General features: G+C 41.4%; 1 pseudogene; it reads right to left on the bottom strand.

The window, feature by feature from the left end:
• Window positions 1-432: 432 nt before the first annotated feature.
• On the bottom strand, window positions 433-928 carry LOC142842451 (large ribosomal subunit protein uL24-like; annotated as a pseudogene).
• Window positions 929-20,394: the final 19,466 nt, after the last annotated feature.

Raw genomic sequence — 20,394 nt, 5'->3', positions numbered from 1 at the left:
TGTGCCCCAGATTTCCTGAATGTTTTGTGATGAGAGTTTGTTGGACTTGCTGTTTTCTTTGATCAGTACGTTTATTTTCTCTATGGTATCTTCAGAATCTGAGATTCTTTCTTCTATCTCTTGTATTCTGCTGGTTATGCTTGTTTCTGTAGTCTCTATTTGTTTACCTAGATTTTCCATGTCCAGTCGGCCCTCTGTTTGTGTTTTCTTCTTTGCCTCCATTTCAGTTTTCAAGTCATGAACTGTTTCCATTATCTACTTGATTGTTTTTCCTTTGTTTCCTAGGGTATCATTCACTAATTTACTCAATTCCTCAAACTTTCTGTTATACTTCTCATCCATTTCTATAAGGCATTTTTTTACATGCTGTTTAAGGGCCTCTATCACTTTCATAAAGTCAATTTTTCTACTTCTTCTTTTTTTTTACTCAAGCAGTCTTTAATGAAAACTGTATGAGACGCCCCTACTCCTGCATCTTCTCAATCGTTTCTTCCTTGTATTTGCCCTTCTCCTTTCCTACTTGTTGAGACTTGGCTTTCCTTTCCAGGATCTTCTTTCGGTCTTTGTCCAGCTTTAGCCTGGTGATCACCACCTTGCTGGGGTGGATGCCCATGTGGACAGTTGTGCCATTAGCCTTTTCCCGCTGCACCCGTTCAATGTTGATAACATATTTCTTCCTGTACACTTGGACCACTTTGCCAATCTGCTGGCCTTTGTAGTGTCCCGAGACAACCTGAACTTCGTCATCCTTTCGAATGGGCATTGAGCGAACATTGTACTTTTGTCTCAGCTCTTTGGAAAGCAGGGAAGATGTGATCTTCCTCCGAATGTGAGAAGGTGCATTGAAATGCCATTGCGGTTCTTGCTCCGGTCAGAAGTCACAAACGGATTGAACTTCATTTTGGTGGCTGCGATCCAGCGATGGCCGCAAGAGGAAAGAGGTCTATATGTGACTTCCAGTTCTGTAAGTTGCCGAAAGATCCCCCGAGAGTCTCTTTCTACTTCTTCTTGATTAAGGTGTTCATGTCCTCTTGTGAGGTCGCTGGGTTCTGGTGGTTTCATGTTGTTTTTCAGATTGTTGGGTGAATTCTTGCATTGGCACCTGCCCATCTCTTCCTCCGAATGCTCCCCTATGGATTTTCTTTTACAGGATCAGATCTTCTTGCCTACTGATGTACCTTCCCAGTGATGTCACTCCCCAGTGATGGCTCTCCTGGTGTCCAGATTGGATCTCCGTGCTGCTTGGGTAGCTCGTAAACAAAGGGCCTACCTTGCTTGCTGCAGGCAGGCTATGGAGACAAAGGAGCTACCGCCCTCCCCTTTGCCCTCCCAATTCGGGTTCGGTCCCAGCACCCGAGCAGGCTGAGCTGGGAGATGTTATGCCATCAAAGAGGGGAGGGAGGGAGGGAGACAGGGGGGTTCTGGATGTAAGCTGGGTGGGATAGGAAGAGAGAGGAGGTATCAGGCAGTATAGCCCCTGCAGGATGACCAGGAAGTGTAGGAGGGAAGAGGAACGTCTGAGTTCCCTGTTCCCGGCTGCTGCTGCTGCACTCACTCACCCCAATGCTGGCTCTCCCAGTGCCTAGATGAACTCCGTGCTGCTTGGGTAGCTTGCAAACAAAGGTCCTACCTAGCTTGCTGCAGGCAGGCTATGGAGACAAAGGAACTACCGTCCTCCCGTTTGACCTCCCGATTCGGGTTCGTTCCCAGCGCCCGAGCAGGCTGAGCTGGGAGATGTTATGCCACCAAAGAGGGGAGGGAGGGAGGGAGATGGGGGGGTGTTCTGGATGTAAGCTTGGTGGGATAGGAAGAGAGCTAGTTACAGATTTTTAGTCTATCCCTAGAAGGGAACAAAATTTCCACCCATCTTAATGATGGAATGAGCCAGGGATTGGGGTATATAAGCATATGGAAAATAAATGTGGGTGGATTTGGTATTCACTGGATTGCCCTCCGGGCTCTAAAAAAAAAAAACAATTTTAGTGTATCTGATGACCACATCTGACCTCCACAGACACCAGTATAGACACACATTGCAGAAAACCACCTGAAAGACCTTCACCCACTGGGGGCAGGCCCAAGAAGGAGAATGTAACATGGAGGGTCCTGTTTGTTGTGTTTTCTGTCCTCCCACCAGGTCCCCCAGCCATTTAGTCCCAGAGAAAAATCAAACATAGGTCTCCATAAATTATAAGCTGATTGGCCTCTCACTGGCTAACTCTCACATCTTGATTAACCCATGTTTTTCTGATCTATGTTGGCCATGTAGCTCAATATCTTTTTTCAGTGAGGCAGATCACATCCTGCTGCTTTGGTGATCTGGGCAGGAGTGGGAAGAATCAACTTCCTCCTTTCCAGAATTCTCCTGTTCTCATTACATCATTTCTACTTCCTGTCTGGTTTTCCCACCTATATTTCCTGCCTGGCCAATCAGCGTTTATTTATAACATGATTGACAGAATACAGACAATTCTTCCACACCAGGAGAAGCCCCACGAACCAATTAACCAGTCCAGCAGATGCAAGAAGCAAGAGGGTTCATTAACGATCACGTAACCGGATGTCTCTAGTCTCCGAAGAGGCAGAGCACACCCCGAACAGCAATTCCAGCAACTTTTTATAGGCAAAAACCACAACATTAAAATAATGGGTATAAGGTACAGAATGATTAGATACAACATTTAGTATTTTGGGTCAGTTTTAGGCCATAACTGTTTGTTCCTTCTATTTCCCAGAAATACCACAAAACCCCCAAACCCTGTCCTGGACAGTCCCCAATCACTATCATGGGTGCTAGGTGTTTTTTGGCAGGCGGGTGGGTCAGGGTATTGTGGTCAGGGTGCAAGTGGCAGGTAGGGCTGTTTTGCAAGTTTTGCAAGTTTTGTACTTTTCCACTGCTGACTGTCATCCACCTAGGGCATATGCTTAAAGCAGTTGCAAGCAGGCTTTTTTTTTTTGAGTTGGGGTCTTACACACCAGTATATACAATATGAATAAATTAATCTTTAAATAACTTTGTTAACAAATTCCTTATAGATGTTGCAAGCATTTCAGTTATAAAGGGAAAGTTATCCTGACAGTTTTAAATCAGGGAATACCTACAGCTCTGAAGGATGGGTATCTTGGATACCTACAGCTCTGAAGCAAAGGTATCCAGGATAGCTACAGCTCAGAAGAGAAAGATATCCTAATGGTCAGAAGTCAGGCAATACCTTTAGATGTGTTCCAGTGCTGTAGTAAACTAGAAATCCTGCTCCTCTCTGAGGAATAGCTGTTACAGAGTTGCCCAGCAGAGATGTTCATTGCTTCTCTGCTCTGTTTTACTTAAGGAGGTTCCCAGAAAAGATGCTTGTTGCTTTTCTGCTCTGGCCAAAGTTGTACTTCTCTGCTTCACTCTACTAAGGGGGAATCCCCTGCAGATATGTCACAGTATACTCCTCTTCCTGTGAAAATTGTTACTTTTCTATTCTGCCTCAAAGGGAGTTTCTCAGCAGAGATGTCCATTGCTTCTCTGCTCCTCCCCACTAAAGGAGTTTCTCAGCAGAGATGCCCATTGCTTCTGTGCTCTGCTCCACTCCAGCACAAGGTTTTCAACCAAAACTCATTCAGGAGTTTTATTGGATGGGAGAAATCCAGGAAAGTGCTCACCTCTTCCCAAGATGGAAAAGGGCCTACTTGTTCATGATGGAAATTTTTTTGGGTTCTTAGATTTGGTATAGCAGTATTTTAGTTAGTATTTTTGCATCAATGTTTATGAGTGAGATTGGTCTGTAATTCTCTTTCTTAGTTGCATCTTTATGTTGTTTGAGTATCAGGTAACTGTAGCCTCATAAAAGGAGTTTGTCAGTGTTAATTCTGTTTCTAATGGGTGGAACAATTTGAGAAGCATTGGTATTAGCCATTCTTTGAAATTATGGTAGAATTCTGCACTGAAACCATCTTGTCCTGGGCTTTTTTTTCCATTGGGAGACTTTTGATGACTGCTTCTATTTCTATAGGAGTTACAGTGATATTTAAGTTATTTATCTGGTCTTTAATTTTGGTATGTGGTACCTATATATAAAATTGTCCATTCCTTTTACATTTTCCAATTTTGTGGAGTACAGGTTTTTGAAGTATGACCTGATGATTTTCTGAATTCTCTCAGTGTCTGTTGTTATGTCTCCCTTTTCATTTCCGATTTTATCTATTTGGATATTCTCTCTCTGACTTTTGGGTAGTTTGGATAGGTGTTTGGGTATATTGTTGATCCTCTTGAAGAACCAACTCTTTATTTCACTGATTCTTTGTATTGTTCTCATTGTTTCTATTCTATGGATTTCAGCCCTCAATTTGATTATTTCCTGTTATCTACTCCTCCTGAGTGAGCTTGCTTCTGTTTGTTTTGGAGCTTCCAAGTGTGTTGTTAAGTTCTGTTGTAAGAGTCCTCCATGTCTTTTATGTGGACACTTAATGCTATGAACTTTCCCCTTAACACTGCTTTCATAGTTTCCCATGAGTTTGGGTTATACATAAATTGTTGGAAGTCTTTAATTTCTTTCTTATTTCTCCTTGACCCAGTGGCGATTTAGCTGAGCATTATTTAATTTCCATGAGTTTGTAGGCTTCCTACAATTAGTGTTGTCCGTTAAGTCCATTTACTAGCCCCATCCCTACCCCAAATCCGCCTATCCTCCTGCAACCTCGGTGGAACTCTGAAACACAGCTTGCTCCAATACTGAGGGGACTTAAGAGGTGGGTGAACAGCCATGAAGGAGAACACCCCACTTTCCTCCACAGTGGCTCAAAACCTTGGCCCCTCCTCCAACTCCCTCAGCTTTCCTAGCTAGCCAGCAGGAGAGTTTCCAGTGCGTAGGCTTCCCCAAAACCTGAACCCATCCACCCGACCCTCCAAATTACTAACCCCACCCTGCCTAAGAGCTGAGAGCTTGCTACAGTACTGAGGGGACCAAGAGCTTGCTACAACACTGAAGGGACCAAGAGAGAGGACCAAGAGAGTAGGCTTACAGAGACCTCAGAGGCTTCCTGAGACACAGACATTGACAGCATAGAGCATTCCTGGAGGCCATTCAGCACTCCCAGGGGTCACTCTGCAGTCCCGGAGGTCATTTGGGCCTGCTTCTATAGAGTTTGCTAGCTTGGGCCTGCTCCTGTGGAGGTGGCTGTTTCAGGCCTGATTCCATGAAGTTCACTTGCTTGGGCCTGCTCCCGTGGAGGTGGTTGCTCAGGCTTGCTATAGAGGAAGTCGCTGGCTTGGGCCTGTTCCTGTGGATATCCATAGTCAGGGCCTGCTCCTGTGGAGGTTGCTGGCTTGGCCTGTTCCCACAGATGTTTCTAGCTCAGGCCTTTTCCCAAGGAGGTCCCTGGTTTGGGCCTGGTCCCACAGAGGTGTCTGACTCAGGTCTGCTCCCTCAGTGGTCGCTTCCCTATACTTGCTTCTGTGGAGGTCACTGACTCCTTTTATCACATTATTTTTATTTTTTTTAATTTTATTTATTTTTTTTCCATTTCCCTCCCCCTCCTCCCACCCTTCTCCCCCTCCTCCCACCCTTCTCCCCCTCCCCCTACTCCTCTCCCCCTCCCTCTCCAGTCCAAAGAGCAGTCAGTGTTCCCTGCCCTGTGGTAAGTCCACGGTCCTCCCCCCTTCGTTTTTATCACATTTTTAAAAGATTAATTTATTTCATATTATGTATACTACTGTTTTGTCTCAGTGTGTGTCTGTCCTGGTGACTATGAAGGCCGGATGTGGGCAACAGATCCACTGGAATCATTCTTATGTTCAGTTGTTCCACATAGTACAAGAGTAAAACCACAGATGTGGTAAATGCCTAGAAACACTGTATAGCCCCTAGTCACAGTTGAGGAAGTCCTAGCCCTGGGCCTATTATTTCAAGTCCTGAAGGTGTTTCCAATAGCCATGTACTGAGGACAGCTGCGGATGGAATATTAATGAATGGAGCTGTGTTCTCTTTTGTCAGTGTGAGTTGAGGAGAAACCCGAATCTGAGGATGTGAGAGGGCAGATGTAGGGTAAGAATAAACCCACGGCCTGCATTCAGAAAAGGTTTATCCCAAGAGGAATTCATCAATATTGTCCAAGAAGAGATCTGCCCTAGTACCTTTGAGATACTGACAGAGAAACGTGTATCCCCGTAATCTCTGAACAAAAGATTAGACTAGAGTCCCACTTCTTAAGCTCTCTCTCTCTCTCTCTCTCTCTCTCTCTCTCTCTCTCTCTCTCTCTCTCTCTCTCTCCTCTCTCCCTCTCTGCCCCCAGTGAGATGCCAAACATTCTGTAATAGAAGAAGTGTCCAACAGGTTTATTTAGAAATATAGACTTGACATGGGTAAAACGCTACAGAAGGTGATGACCATAATGAGAGTTGGAATGCGTCAGTGCAAAAGATTGAACAGGAGAGTGACAGGAAGCGATAAGAGACACAGAAATGCAAGTCCTCAGAGGCAGACCATGGCGAGATTTCATACAGCTCTCTACAAATCCTTCTGTGTCAGTGTAGTCAGGCCTCACGGTGTCCTTAGCAGAGGACAGGACCCTACTCATTCCATCATGAAGATGGCTGGGAAATCTCTCCCTGTCTTGGGAAAGACTAAAAATCCTGGACAAAGGATTAGCAGGGAACACATCTTGGCTTGTGGATGGAATTATAGATATGATCAACATGAGCATACTCCAGAAATAAAGCTTCATTAAACATATAAATATACAAACTCGTGTATGTGTGTGTACATATGTGGTGGGGTATGGGTATATATGCTTCATTCACAGGGAATAAATATGGGAAATGTGTTACCATGTTATTGAAGAAGAAACAAAGTAGGATCAAAAGTCAGTAACCAAGATCTGGATCTACTTGAAAAGATAGAAAATTACTCACTGCCGCAAACAACAAAACACTAGATATGGTATGTGTGAAGCAGGAGTCATACAAACACAGAACCTGTACTCAAGATCCTGCCTCTTAGTGTCTGCCCAGCACTGAAGAAGATTCAAGGTAGAGATTCTTCTACATGCTGCCATGAGTTGTTTGTGAAAAGCAACAGGAGACATCCTCCACAGGACAAACTTTGAAGGACACGTAGGTTTAAAGAACTAACCCAGAAGAGCCCAGTAATTGCAATGTGTTTAGTAATTGTAGTGCATGTGGGGTGCTAGGGATAGAAGCCAAGGGGCATGGTTGGAGAAGATACATGACCCTACATCCTGGGAGTTCATAACCACCAATAAATGTGATGCCTCTGCTGGACCTCTACATCAGTGTCAGAGAGGACTGAAGAGATGCCATGTGTGGCTGTCAGTCATCTGAGGCAAGGTCATCATATGTAGCTCATTCAACCATGTCAGCCCTGTTGTTTAGTTTCTCCCTGTTCCTTGGAAGAAACAGGGTCACACTAGGATGAATTTCAACTTTTGCTATGGAAGGGGAGTCTGCTTCTGGTGAACTGATTAGCTTTTGTTTCATAAAAGTTTTTTTACTTTGGCTGGGCAATGGTGGCTCACTTTTATTATTTTTACTATTTTATTAAAATTTATTTATTAAAAATTTCCACCTCCTCCCCTTCTCCCATTTCCCTCCCACTCTCCTCCATCTTCCTCCCTCTCCCTCTCCAGTCCTAAGAGAAGTCAGGGTGCCCTGCTCTGTGGGAAGTCCAAGGCCCTCCCCCCTCGATCCAGGTCTAGGAAGGTGAGCATCCAGACTAGGCTCCCCAAAAGCCAGTACATGCAGTAGAATCAAAACCCAGTGCCATTATCATTGGCTTCTCAGTCAGCCTTCATTGTCAGGCACATTCAGAGAGTTCGGTCTGATCACATGCTCATTCAGTCCCAGTCCAGCTGGCCTTGGTGAGCTCCCATTAGATCATTCCCACCATCTCAGTGGATGGACGCAGCCCTCACAGTCCTGACTTCCTTGGGAGCTCAGTCCAGTGCTCCATTGTGGGTCTCTGTCTCTATCTCCATCCATCACTGGATGAAGGTTCTATGGTGTTATGCAAGATATTAGTCAGTGTGGCTATGGGATAAGGCTAGTTCAGGTACCCTCTCCTCTGTTTCCCAAGGACCTAGCTGGGGACATCTCCTTGCACACCTGGGAAACTCTCTAGAGCCAAGTCTTTTGTCAACCCCAAAATGGCTTTTTTAATTAAGATATCTTCTTCCCTGCTCTCATACCCACTCTTCCTCCATCTCAACCCATCCCATTCTCCCAAGCTCTCCCCAATCCTCCCCTCCTCCCTTCTCTCTCCCCATCTCCCCTTCCCCCATACCACCCCCATTCCCATGCTCTCCACTTTTGTCTGGTGATCTTGTCTACTTCCAATATCCAGGAGAATAAATATATGTTTTTCTTTGGGTTCACCTTCTTATTTAGCTTCTCTACGATTTAGAATTATAGGCTCAATGTCCTTTGTTTATGGCTAGAATCCACTTATGAGTGAGTACATACCATATTCATCTTTTTGGGTCTGGGTTATCTCACTCAATAAAGTGTTTTCTATTTCCATCCATTTGCATGCAAAATTCAAAATGTCACTTTTTTTTTACCACTGAGTAGAACTCTAATGTGCCACACTTTCTTTATCCATTCTTCTATTGAGGGGCACCTAGGTTGTTTCCAGGTTCTGGCTATTACAAATAGTGCTGCTATAAACATAGTTGAACAAATGCTTTTGTAGTATGATTGGGCATCTCTTGGGTATATCCCCAAGAGTGGAATTGCTGAATCCTAAGATAGGTTGATTTCCAGTTTCCTGAGAAACTGCTACACTGATTTCCAAAGTGGTTTCACAAGATTGCATTCCCACCAACAATGGATAAGTGTTCCCCTTACTCTACATCCTCTCCAGCATAGGCTATCATTGGTGCTTTTGACTTTAGCCATTCTGACATGTGTAAGATGGTATCTCAAAGGTATTTTGATTTGCATTTCCCTGATTGCCAAGGAGGCTGAACATGACCTTATGTGTCTTTTGGCTATTTGAACTTCTTCTGTTGAGAATTCTCTATTCAGATCATTTTTTTTAAATTGGGTTAATTAGAGTTTTAATGTCTAGTTTCTTGAGTTCTTTATTTATTTTGAAGATCAGACCTTTGTCTGATGTGGGGTTGGTGAAGATCTTCTCCCATTCAGTAGGCTGCCTTTTTGTCTTAATGACAGTGTCCTTTGCTTTACAGAAGCTTCTCAGTTTCAGGAGGTCCCATTTATTCACTGTTGCTCTTATTGTCTGTGCTACTGGGGTTCTATGTAGGAGGTAGTCTCCTGTGCCCATGTGTTGTAGAGTACTTTCCACTTTCTCTTCTATCAGGTTCAGTGTGTTCAGATTAATATTGAGGTCTTTAACCCACTTGATCTTGAGTTTTGTGCATGGTGATAGATATGGATCAATTTTCATTCTTCTACAGGTTGACATCCAGTTATGTCAGCACCATTTGTTAAAGATGCTTTCTTTCTTCCACTGTATAATTTTATCTCCTTTGTTAAAAATCAAGTGTTCATAGGTTTGTGGATTAATATCCGGGTCTTCAATTTAATTCCATTGGTCAATATTTCTGTTTTTATGTCAATACCAGGCTGTTTTCATTACTGTAACTCTGTAATAGAGTTTGAAGTCCAGGATGGAATTGCCTCCGCAAGTACTTTTATTGTATAGGATTGTTTTGGTTATCCTGGGTTTTTTGTTTTTCCATATAAAGTTGATTATTGTTCTCTCAAGGTCTGTTGAAGGCGTAAGTCACAAACAATGCCACACCAATTTGGGATTATGATTAATAGGGTGATATTTATTTAAAGGGGGAAAAAACTTACAGATCACTGTCCCAGGCAACAGCCCTCTATGCAACGCAACCAGGAGTCTAGTCGCCGGCGGAGCAGGAAGTGAAGAGAGAGAGGAGAGGGAAGTGGCCGCTTTTTTAAAGGGAGAGAGACCACGCCCCAATGGGCTGGTATCTCAGCAGCTATAGGTTGGAGAAGCGGGAGGACCTCCCGCAACACCTCCCCCTTTTGTTTAAATAAGAGAGTTCTAAACCTATCATGAAATCATATATAATAAGTACAAATATCCTATTCTAACTAGCTTAGGTCTTGTATAATAAATAACTTGGCCAAGTCATGAGAGAAAGTAACTATATTTATATAGTCTTCAACCCCATCAAAGATCTGAGAAGGGAAATAATGTTACCTGGGTAATTAGGAAGTTCAGTAAAACAAATTCCAAAGCATGCAACAAATCACAGAGACAACTAGCTACCTGGGCAATCACCCAAAATCATGTTAGCAGCGTTGAAGCAACCAACTTTGGCTAAGGCCTAACATAACTGACATACCATGTTCAAAGGCAAGCAACTTTTCAAAACTATATTACCCTGTCTTGGCAGGATATGACAGTCCTGTTTTATCCATTGATGCATGCTCTGTATCTCTGTCAGTGGTTGAGGTATGGGCATTTCTTTGCCCAAAAGCCAGTTCTGCTAAAAAGAAAGGCTCCAGGTGGAGTGTCTTTGGTGCTCAACATTCTCTTGGGAATAGAGCGGTGTTGCCAGGAGCAATTGTGTCTCACTACCACAAAACTCTGAGTTAGATTAAAGGCCATTTTCTACAGCTCTTTGAAGAAGTTGAAGATTATCTATCTATACTGAGTATAATCTCTATATATCTAGAGAACCTGATTAGTCTAATTATAAATGACAAACTTAGATGACTATTAATCTATATAATTCTCAATATCTATCTAACTTAAAGACTAAGAAAATAAACTACTGTGAAACAAATGAGGACAGTGACCTCCAAATATAAACAATGTACAAATATACATTGCAGTGGGTAAATATATATCAATACACAAACATTGTATAAGTATCTTAATCAGAGGTAGAAATGTACACTGCAATATGGTAAATATATACAATATATATATATATATCAATACAATATATGTCAATACATAAAAAATGTTTTAAACAGAGGTAGAAACATGAATGCATACAATAGTCAATATAATTTAACTTTGTATCAATATACAAGAATCTATATCAATATATTTGTCTAAAAACAGTAACTCACAATTACAAATCTATTATCCCATCATCCCTCTTTTTTTTTTTCAAAAAGATCCCTGAGCTTATAAAATTCCTCCCCCAACCCTCAATCGTATACTAATTATAATCAACCCCTAAATGATGTCCCTAAACCCAAGGGCAAACTTTACTGGGAGAGGGGACGTCGTCCTCTAGAATTACTTCCAGCTGTCATAGGGGCGACGTTCTTTCTGGGGGATCCTGTGAACGTAAAATGATGGTTAAATTTCAAGATCAGTGTCTTTTAAAATTGCCAATAGTCTCTGTGCAATATTTTGTGCAGGTCTGGCCAAAATGTTGTATAAGATGTGCACCATTTCAGCTAACCAAGTTGGAACTGTCTTGTGCAGCTGGTACCCAAAGCAGGTCTTGTAGTAGCACTATCAGTATCATGACGTCATATCAACCAGGTGGAGTTGTTGTTATGGGGCCCCATCTTCTTCCTGGAAACTTCAAATGTCACTTCAGGAAAAACTCATTGTTCATTGTGAAAAACTTAAACATTAATCATATAGACATATATAGACATATATATATATACATATTCACTGAAAGGCATGATAGATATGTTCAATAAAAAGTATGATGGATATGAAGAAAAGCAAAGATGTTTTTTAAACTCATATTTCTTTCTGTCCCATATCATGGCTCTTGACATGAGACAGAAACTCCAGAAACTCTGGGTTTTTCTCTTACTAACAGGCTTGGAATTGGAGAGGGACTGAGCCAGAGTCCAACTTCAAAACCAGCTTTATAAATTTAGAAATATAGTTTAATATTACTTACACAACCCTTTCAGTTTTCTTGATATTTCCTATTGGGCAGGTATTTTTCCATCTGTCAGTATCCAAATATCCAGGGTCCCTTGAATTTTTCAAAGATGAGTGTTTTCCTGTGGAGATAAGAACAGAACCCTGCCCCCATTCTATATGTTTTTCTTACCACCTGTATGAATATCATCATTGTAGATAAGTTGTCATTTCTCCTTTCCAAGAGGTTTCTCCTCTTCAAATCGAAACTTTATTAATTTTGATGGTATCCACAATTTTTCTTCTCCTGTGGAAACAAGAGCAAAACCCCTTCCCCAACGTAGCACATCTCCTGGCTTCCATTGAGAGGTCAGCACATCTTTGAAATAAATCGGTTGATTTAGTTCAGCAGACTTTTCCATTATCCAATGCCTCTCTGCTGCTGTCGTTCCTTTCTCATTAGCGTTAGGAAAATTCAAGGTTAATAAAGCATTATGTAATCTATTTCTGGGGGTATTTTCAGTCCCTTTCTGTTTGTTCAGCATATCCTTTAAAGTACGATTTGATCTTTCTATAACTGCCTGACCTGTAGGATTATTTGGTATACCTGTAATGTGCTTTATATTGTAATAATCAAAAAAGCATTTCATTTTCTTAGATACATATGCTGGACCATTATCTGTCTTTATTTGTGCAGGTATACCCATGATGGCCATAACTTCCAATAAATGTGTGATTACTGAATCAGCCTATTCTGAGCTCAGGGCAGTAGCCCATTGAAAACCTGAATACGTGTCTATGGTGTGGTGTACATATTTTAATTTACCAAATTCCATAAAGTGGAACACATCCATCTGCCAGATTTCATTTCTCTTAGTACCCTTTGGGTTACTCCCTGCAGGCAACGGTGTTTGATTATAGAAAGAACAAGTAGGACATCTCTTTATAATGTCCTTAACTTGTTGCCAAGTAATGGAAAATTCTTTCTTTAGGCCTTTACTATTGACATGATGCTTCTTATGAAATTCTGAGGCCTGCAACACACTTCCAATCAATAATTGATCAATCTCAGCATTGCCTTGGGCTAGAGGACCAGGCAGACCTGTATGGGACCAGATGTGTGTTATGTACATCGGACATAGCCTGTTCCTGATTATGTCTTGTACCTGGATAAACAATGAAGTCAACTCTGTGTCATCTGGTATAAATTCAGCTGTCTCAATATGCAAGATAACTCTTTCTGCATATTGTGAATCTGTAACTATATTAAGAGGTTCTTTAAAATCCCTTAGCACCATAAGAATGGCATATAATTCTGCCTTCTGGACAGAATTATAAGGGCTTTGTTCCACCTTACTCAATTCATCTGACTTGTAACCTGCTTTCCCTGATTTATTTGCATCAGTATAGAAAGTACGGGCTCCAGTTATTGGAGCATCACGTACAATTCTAGGAAGAATCCAAGAAGTTCTTTTTATGAGGTTAAGTCTACCACTTTTGGGATAGTTGCTATTAATTTCTCTCAAAAAATTAGCACAAGCTCTTTGCCACGGTTCATTGTCTTCCCATAACTTTTTTATTTCTTCAGTAGTAAAAGGCACTATAATTTCTGCTGGGTCTATACCTGCTAGTTGACAAAGTCTCAGCTTACCTTTTATAATTAATTCAGAGACTTTTTCCACATAAGTTTTTAATTTTTTACTTGGTTTATTAGGTATAAATATCCACTCTAAAATAATATCTTCCCTCTGCATTAGAATCCCTGTAGGAGAAATTCTGGAAGGCAATATGACTAGGATGCAGCTAAGATTTGGGTTCACCCTATCCACATGTGCCTCCTGTAAATTTTCCTCAATCATTGTCAGTTCCTTTTCTGCTTCAGCTGTCAGTTCTCTTGTACTATTCAAATCTTTATCACCATCTAAGGTTTTGTTTAAATGAACTATTAGATCAGGTGTTATCCCAACAGCTGGTCGTAGACTGGAAATGTCTCCTAGCAATCTTTGGAAGTCATTAAGAGTCTTTAAGCGGTCTCTCCTGATTTGTGCCTTTTGCGTTTTAATTTTCTCTAACCCTATTCTGTAACCTAGGTAATTAATTAATAGAGTTTCCTCTTTGAATCTTTTCAGGGGCAATTTGTAATCCCCACCTAGGCAAGACTTTCTTTACTTCTTCAAACATCCTTTCTAAAGTATCTTTATTTGAATCAGATAACAAGATGTCATCCATGTAATGATAAATGATGGACATGGGGAATTGTTTACGAATTATTTCCAATGGCTTACTTACAAAATATTGGCACAGTGTAGGACTATTGAGCATACCCTGTGGGAGGACAGTCCACTGATATCTCTTATTAGGCTGAGAATTATTATAAGTAGGCACTGTGAAGGCAAATTTTTCTCTATCCTTTTCTTGTAACGGTATAGTGAAAAAACAATCTTTCAAATCAATAACTATAAGAGGCCATCCTTTTGGTAACAGAGAAGGCAAAGGAATTCCAGACTGTAGTGGGCCCATAGGTTGAATTACTTTGTTGACAGCTCTTAGATCTGTCACCATTCTCCATTTACCAGATTTCTTTTTTACAACAAACACAGGAGAATTCCAAGGGCTGGTTGATTCTTCAATATGGTGAGCATCTAGTTGCTCTTGCACCAGCTGTTCCAATGCCTGTAGTTTATCTTCAGCTAGAGGCCACTGTTTGATCCATATTGGCTTCTCAGTTAGCCATTTTAAAGGTAGGGCTGTTGGTACCTCTAAAGGTTTGGTATTTGCTGTATGTTCTTGTACAGCCTGAATGGCTGGTGACCATTTTCCATAATACCTCATCATATCCTTCCCAGAATTATGAATTCCTGGAAATACAGGAATGTTAATCTGGGTATTCCATTGCTGTAGCAGGTCACGGCCCCATAAATTTATGGCAATATTGGCTATATATGGCCTTAGTCTTCCTATTTGCCCTTCGGGCCCTATGCATTCAACCCATCTTGTGCTTTGTTTTACACGAGATAGGGTTCCAATTCCTAGGAACTGAACATCTACCTCTTGAAGAGGCCAATTCGGATGCCAAGATTCTGGGGTAATGATACTTACATCTGCACCTGTGTCTAATAATCCTTCAATAAAAGTGCCATTTATACAGACTCTTAGCTTTGGTCTTTGATCATTAATAGAAGTCTGCCAAAATATACGTTTACTCTGTCCTACTGGGTTTTTTGACTCATCCTCCACATGTAATTCATCATTTAGACCAGTATTACTTTTTACAGCAGAAATTGGAGCTTTTAATTTTCTTGGTGAGGCACGTTCTCCACTGTGACTGGGAATGACTGGGCCACTGTTGGCTTGGGAGCCTGCGAGAGGCTCCCCAAGGAATTTCCCATGATATCGGATTGCCCCGTCTATCTCTTGTTGACCTACATTCGTTGGACCAATGCCTGCCTTTACTGCATCTCCTACATATACCTGAAGGCCGAGGTCTCCTATTTTTGTCATTCCCAGGAGAGATATTATTCCTAGAAATTCTTTGCCTGCAATCCCTTTGCAAATGTCCTAATTTACCACAATTAAAACACCTGGCAGTTTGATGTCTCCTCATTGCTTTGGAAATCACTTCTCCTACCCAAGATTCATCATTATAGCTAAACGTCTCAACATTCATCGTATGCTGAATCCATTCCTCCATAGGTGCTGATCTAGACTTTAAAGGCCCAATTATCTTTTTGCATTCTATGTTTGCATTCTCAAAAGCTAGAGATTCAAGAAGTATTCGTCTAGATTCTGGGTCTGTTACCCCTATGTCCAGAGCCTTAATCAATCTTTGCAAAAAGTCAATAAAGGGTTCTCTCTGTCCCTGCCTAATTCTGGTATATGATTCAACCCTTTTTGCTGGATCTTGTATCCTATTCCAAGCATTTAAAGCTGCTTGGTGACATAGACACAGTACTTCATCGTCATAAAGAGCTTGGACCTGTGGATCAGCATATTCTCCTGCACCAAGAATTTGATCTTGGGAAACCTCAATACCTTTTGCTCTTCCTTGCTGTTCCATATGTTTGGATTCTTCTCTGAAATAAATTCCAAACATCAAGGAAGGTCCATTATCTAAAACTGCAGACACTAACTGATGGAAATCATGGGGGGTAGCTCTAGCATTAGAAGCCCAAGTCTTTATCATTTCCTTTACATATGCATTGTGCAAGCCAAAATTAACAACAGCTTGCTTAATTTCTTTCAGATCATTCATTGCTATTGGTGTCCATCTAGCTTCTCTGACTCCCTTTGAGCCTTTAGAAGTTGACGCTTTGTCAGAATTAAGTATAGGGTATGTCGCTAGAACCCTGGGTAAGCCAGTTCTAATAGCTGGTGTTGGCATTGTATCCTGTCCTTGTGCCTCCTTACTCTGTTCACCAGCTGCAATAATTTCTCCAATCTTTTCAAACCTTTTTATCATTGTCTCTCTTAAATCCTGAATCTCCTGACCTGTATATATTTCCAGTGATTTCACTGAGGTATCGATTTTTTGGTCCCCATTCTGCACCTGTGATTCCAAAGCTTTAATTTTTTCCTTCAAACATAACATGTCCTCCTTAAACTTTTCTTGTATATCATGTAGATTCCCATCTTGGAGGTACATTCTGTCTGTTACCTTATCAAAATTTTGTGATAAAGTCTGAAGGTCAAATTCAACAGCCTGAACCCTTTCAGGTAACTTTCTAATACCCTTGGATATGGAATCAATTTTGTCTGTCATAGTATCCACTTGTTCAGATAACCTCTGATTTTCAATAATTTTAATCCTGTCAATTAGTTGTTCATTATTAGTTCGTAAAGATTCTATCATTCTTAGAAGTGCCATATTCTTCCTTAATGATAGAATATGGAAAAGAAAACCGAAGCCTAGTAACAAGCAAATTAAGGTATCCCCATAATCATATATACCTTGTATGATGTAATTCATTGTATTAGTAAATATAAAATTACTAATCCATTGTATTAGTGAAAACAAAGCAGTAAAATTTGCGTTAGAAATGAAAATTGCCATATTACCTATTATCCAGCAGGTGGTGCTGTTGCAGAATCGCGATGAAAACATGGTCCTGTTTCAGTGCCTTAGTAGATGTTAAAAACTGGAAAACGCAAGTTTCTCAACAAAGTAAATGTAATTAAATCAATTCCAGAGACGGAACCAGAAACCCAGAATCCAGGGGTAGAGAAGAGCACAGGCAGCGGCTGAGGAAGCAAGGTCTCCCGCCAAACCGAACTAGCGCCCGCCAAGCCGAACTTGCGGCCGCCAAGCCGAACTCGCGGCTGCGAGCCGGGAGAGGTTCTAAAACCAAACGTTGGGTGCCAAAATGAAGGCGTAAGTCACAAACAATGCCACACCAATTTGGGATTATGATTAATAGGGTGATATTTATTTAAAGGGGAAAAAACTTACAGATCACTGTCCCAGGCAACAGCCCTCTATGCAACGCAACCAGGAGTCTAGTCGCCGGCGGAGCAGGAAGTGAAGAGAGAGAGGAGAGGGAAGTGGCCGCTTTTTTAAAGGGAGAGAGACCACGCCCCAATGGGCTGGTATCTCAGCAGCTATAGGTTGGAGAAGTGGGAGGACCTCCCGCAACAGTCTGTGAAGAATTTTGCTGGGAATTTGATGGGGATGGCATTGAATCTATAGATTGCTTTTGGTAGAATTGGGTGGCACACTTTTAAACCTAGCACGTGGGAAGCAGAGGCAGGCTCTGTGAGTTCGAGGCCAGCCTCCTATTCAAGAGCTTGTCCGAGGACAGACTCCAAAAGTACAGAAAAACCCCGTCTCGTAAAGCCAAAAGAAAAAAATTATTTTTATTTTTTAAATTTCTTTTAAAATTTTTTAAAAAAATTTTATACTGTTTAAACCTTAGCAAGTTAATTTCCACATACCAAAACCTTTTATCTGAATCTCCCCAAAAGAGACAAATGCCAAAGCAATTCTCATACCAGGATACCTCTATTTTCTGATTTTTCATATTTTCGCATTGGTTTGAACCTTTCAGAAAGAACCCAGATAAGATTTATACACTTCAAACAGAGTGTAGTTAACACAAAAGGTAACAATCCCAAAAGGTAGATGAAAACCAAGGGGTTAACACTTGGGTATACAACAAGCAAGCTGCAATGCTCTGCAGAACACTGCACACAGCCAGCAGAGGGCAGCACCTCTTTTAGCTGACAATGATGCCTGTGGGAGGGAGCTGTGAGCTCACAGCACTCAGCAAAACTCTGGTTCAAATGGCATGATCCATCATTTAAATCAGGTCAGGAACAACAGCTGTCCGAGAAATCAATATGAAGGAGACAGTATAGCCATGTGACATGCTTGGCATGAGAACTCACAAGGGTGAAAAGGAAGCAGGGGCTGGGATAGAAATATCTCCATAGAACGGGCTAAAACGAAATATTTAGTACATGCACCTGATGTGGGAGCTTTATAGCAAATATATTTTCATTATTTGTTGAAGATTATTACATGCATAAAATACTTGATCATGTTCACCACATACTCCAGAAGAATTTTTCCTTCCTTTTATGAGATATTGCCTAATATAGTTCAGGCTGACCCAAAGCTCATTGCATTATCAGAATTTCTTACAATCCTGATACTCTTACCCCTGAATGCTGAAGTCCAAGATTTGAGTCACAACATCAAATGTATGCAGGACTGGGGATTAAACCCAGACATCTAAGATTGTCACACAAGGACTCTGAACTGAGCATTTTTCTGATTTAGCAAAGGACATACACAGATAGATTTATAGATAGTAATTATTCATATTAGCATTTATGCAAAGAGGAAATTAAGGGTGTCTTTTAGGCTCTGTAACTAAAGGGGGAAATAGTGACCTTTATCTCATTCTCCATGTGACAAACAGGACTTGTGTGTGCCTGACACAATCTTTGAGTTGATGATAAGTAAGAGAATTGTCCCCATGTGGCACATTCCTGACATGGAATCATTACTGAAGAGAATTTGAAAAACTGTAAGATCCACAGGTGGTAGATGATGTCAACAATTTTCTTGTCACTGAAGAATAGTGGATCATCTGAGTTCAGAGTGATTGTAAGGATATCTACAAGCCCAATGTAAGTTCAATGAACAACAAATCCAGTATATGGATGGGAGATGGGCACAAAGTCCCATAAACAGATGAAGAGCTATTGGCATTGATGCCTACTGGGAGAGGGAAAGCCAGTTATCTTTAAAGGTGTGGCCCCTGGAACTATGCATGAGATTAAGAGAAACACAAATTGAACTGCATGGGAGGAGGAGAACAGAAAGTTGGGTGTGTAAGACAGGAAAGTGGATTTTCAACCATTAGCAAGACCCAGAAGGAATAAAAGCAAACAAGTCAGTGAGGAGGGATCCTATCAGAGAGGGTGAAGAGGAAGGGGAGGGGTGGAGGGTGGACTCATTCAAGACACAATGCATACTGATATGACATTTTCAAATAAGTGAAAAATCAAACACATGGCCAAACGGAAAGCAGGGGCAGGAGAATTTCTGTGAGTTCCAGACCAGCCCATCCTACATAACCAGCTCCAGAACAACCAGGGCTCCACTGAGAGAGCCTGTTTCTAATCAACATCAATAATGATCAAACATATGAGCATAAGAAAAATTTAACATGTGAAATAAATTTAAAGTAATATCTGAAATTGAAAATTGCAGAAAAAGGCTGCTGTGGCTCAAGGGTGGAGTATGGCTCAGAAGTAGAATATTGGAGATTCTGGCATCTGTCTCTAGTACCAAAAAGTAAAGGGAAATAAACTATGTTTATCGAACTCTTTTTTTTTCAGCTAGGTGGTAGAACAGACACAAAGATTGAAATCTTTGGCAAGCTGGCAAGCCCTTGAAGGGCAAGACTATGACTCTTGAGCTCCAACTCAGTGACTCCATGAAAAGTGTCAAGACTAAGACCAAGATCACTCCTGACGATCGGTGGTTGGTATTTGCTGCCAGCAGATAGAGAATGACTGCACCCTGACCAAGAGCAAAGTCCAAAAAGATTCCCACCCTTCACCTGGTGCTGTACATGTGTGATAATAGAGCCACCCCTTTGCCAGTTTCTTTAGAAGTAAAACTATGACAAGGCTGTGCACTGCTCAGTAGAAGGAGGAGCTTCTTGTTCATCCAGGCTGCCCAGAAATGAAATAATCACACAGAAATTGTATTAATTAAATCACTGCTTGTCCCATTAGCTCTGGCTTCTTATTGGCTAACTCTTACAACTTAATTTCACCCATTTCTATTAATCTATATATCACCACGAAGTTGGCCTACTAGCAAAGTTCCGGCATGTCCTCTCCGGTGGCAGATCCATGACCTCCCCTGACCTTGTCTTTCTCTCATGGCATTCACTGCAGTCCCTCCACCTACCTAAGTTCTGCCCTAACAAAAGGGCAAGGGAGTTTCTTTGTTCATTAATGATAATCACATCACACAGAGGAGATTCCCAGATCACTGCTGCTCACAAGGTCTGCTCACACTTGCACCCATATGCAGCTGAATGCC

The sequence above is a fragment of the Microtus pennsylvanicus genome, chromosome 1 (assembly GCF_037038515.1).
Source record: "Microtus pennsylvanicus isolate mMicPen1 chromosome 1, mMicPen1.hap1, whole genome shotgun sequence".
Classification (NCBI taxonomy): Eukaryota; Metazoa; Chordata; class Mammalia; order Rodentia; family Cricetidae; genus Microtus; species Microtus pennsylvanicus.
The sequence above is the reverse complement of the archived record's forward strand: the minus strand, read 5'-3'. Positions and strand labels throughout refer to the sequence as shown.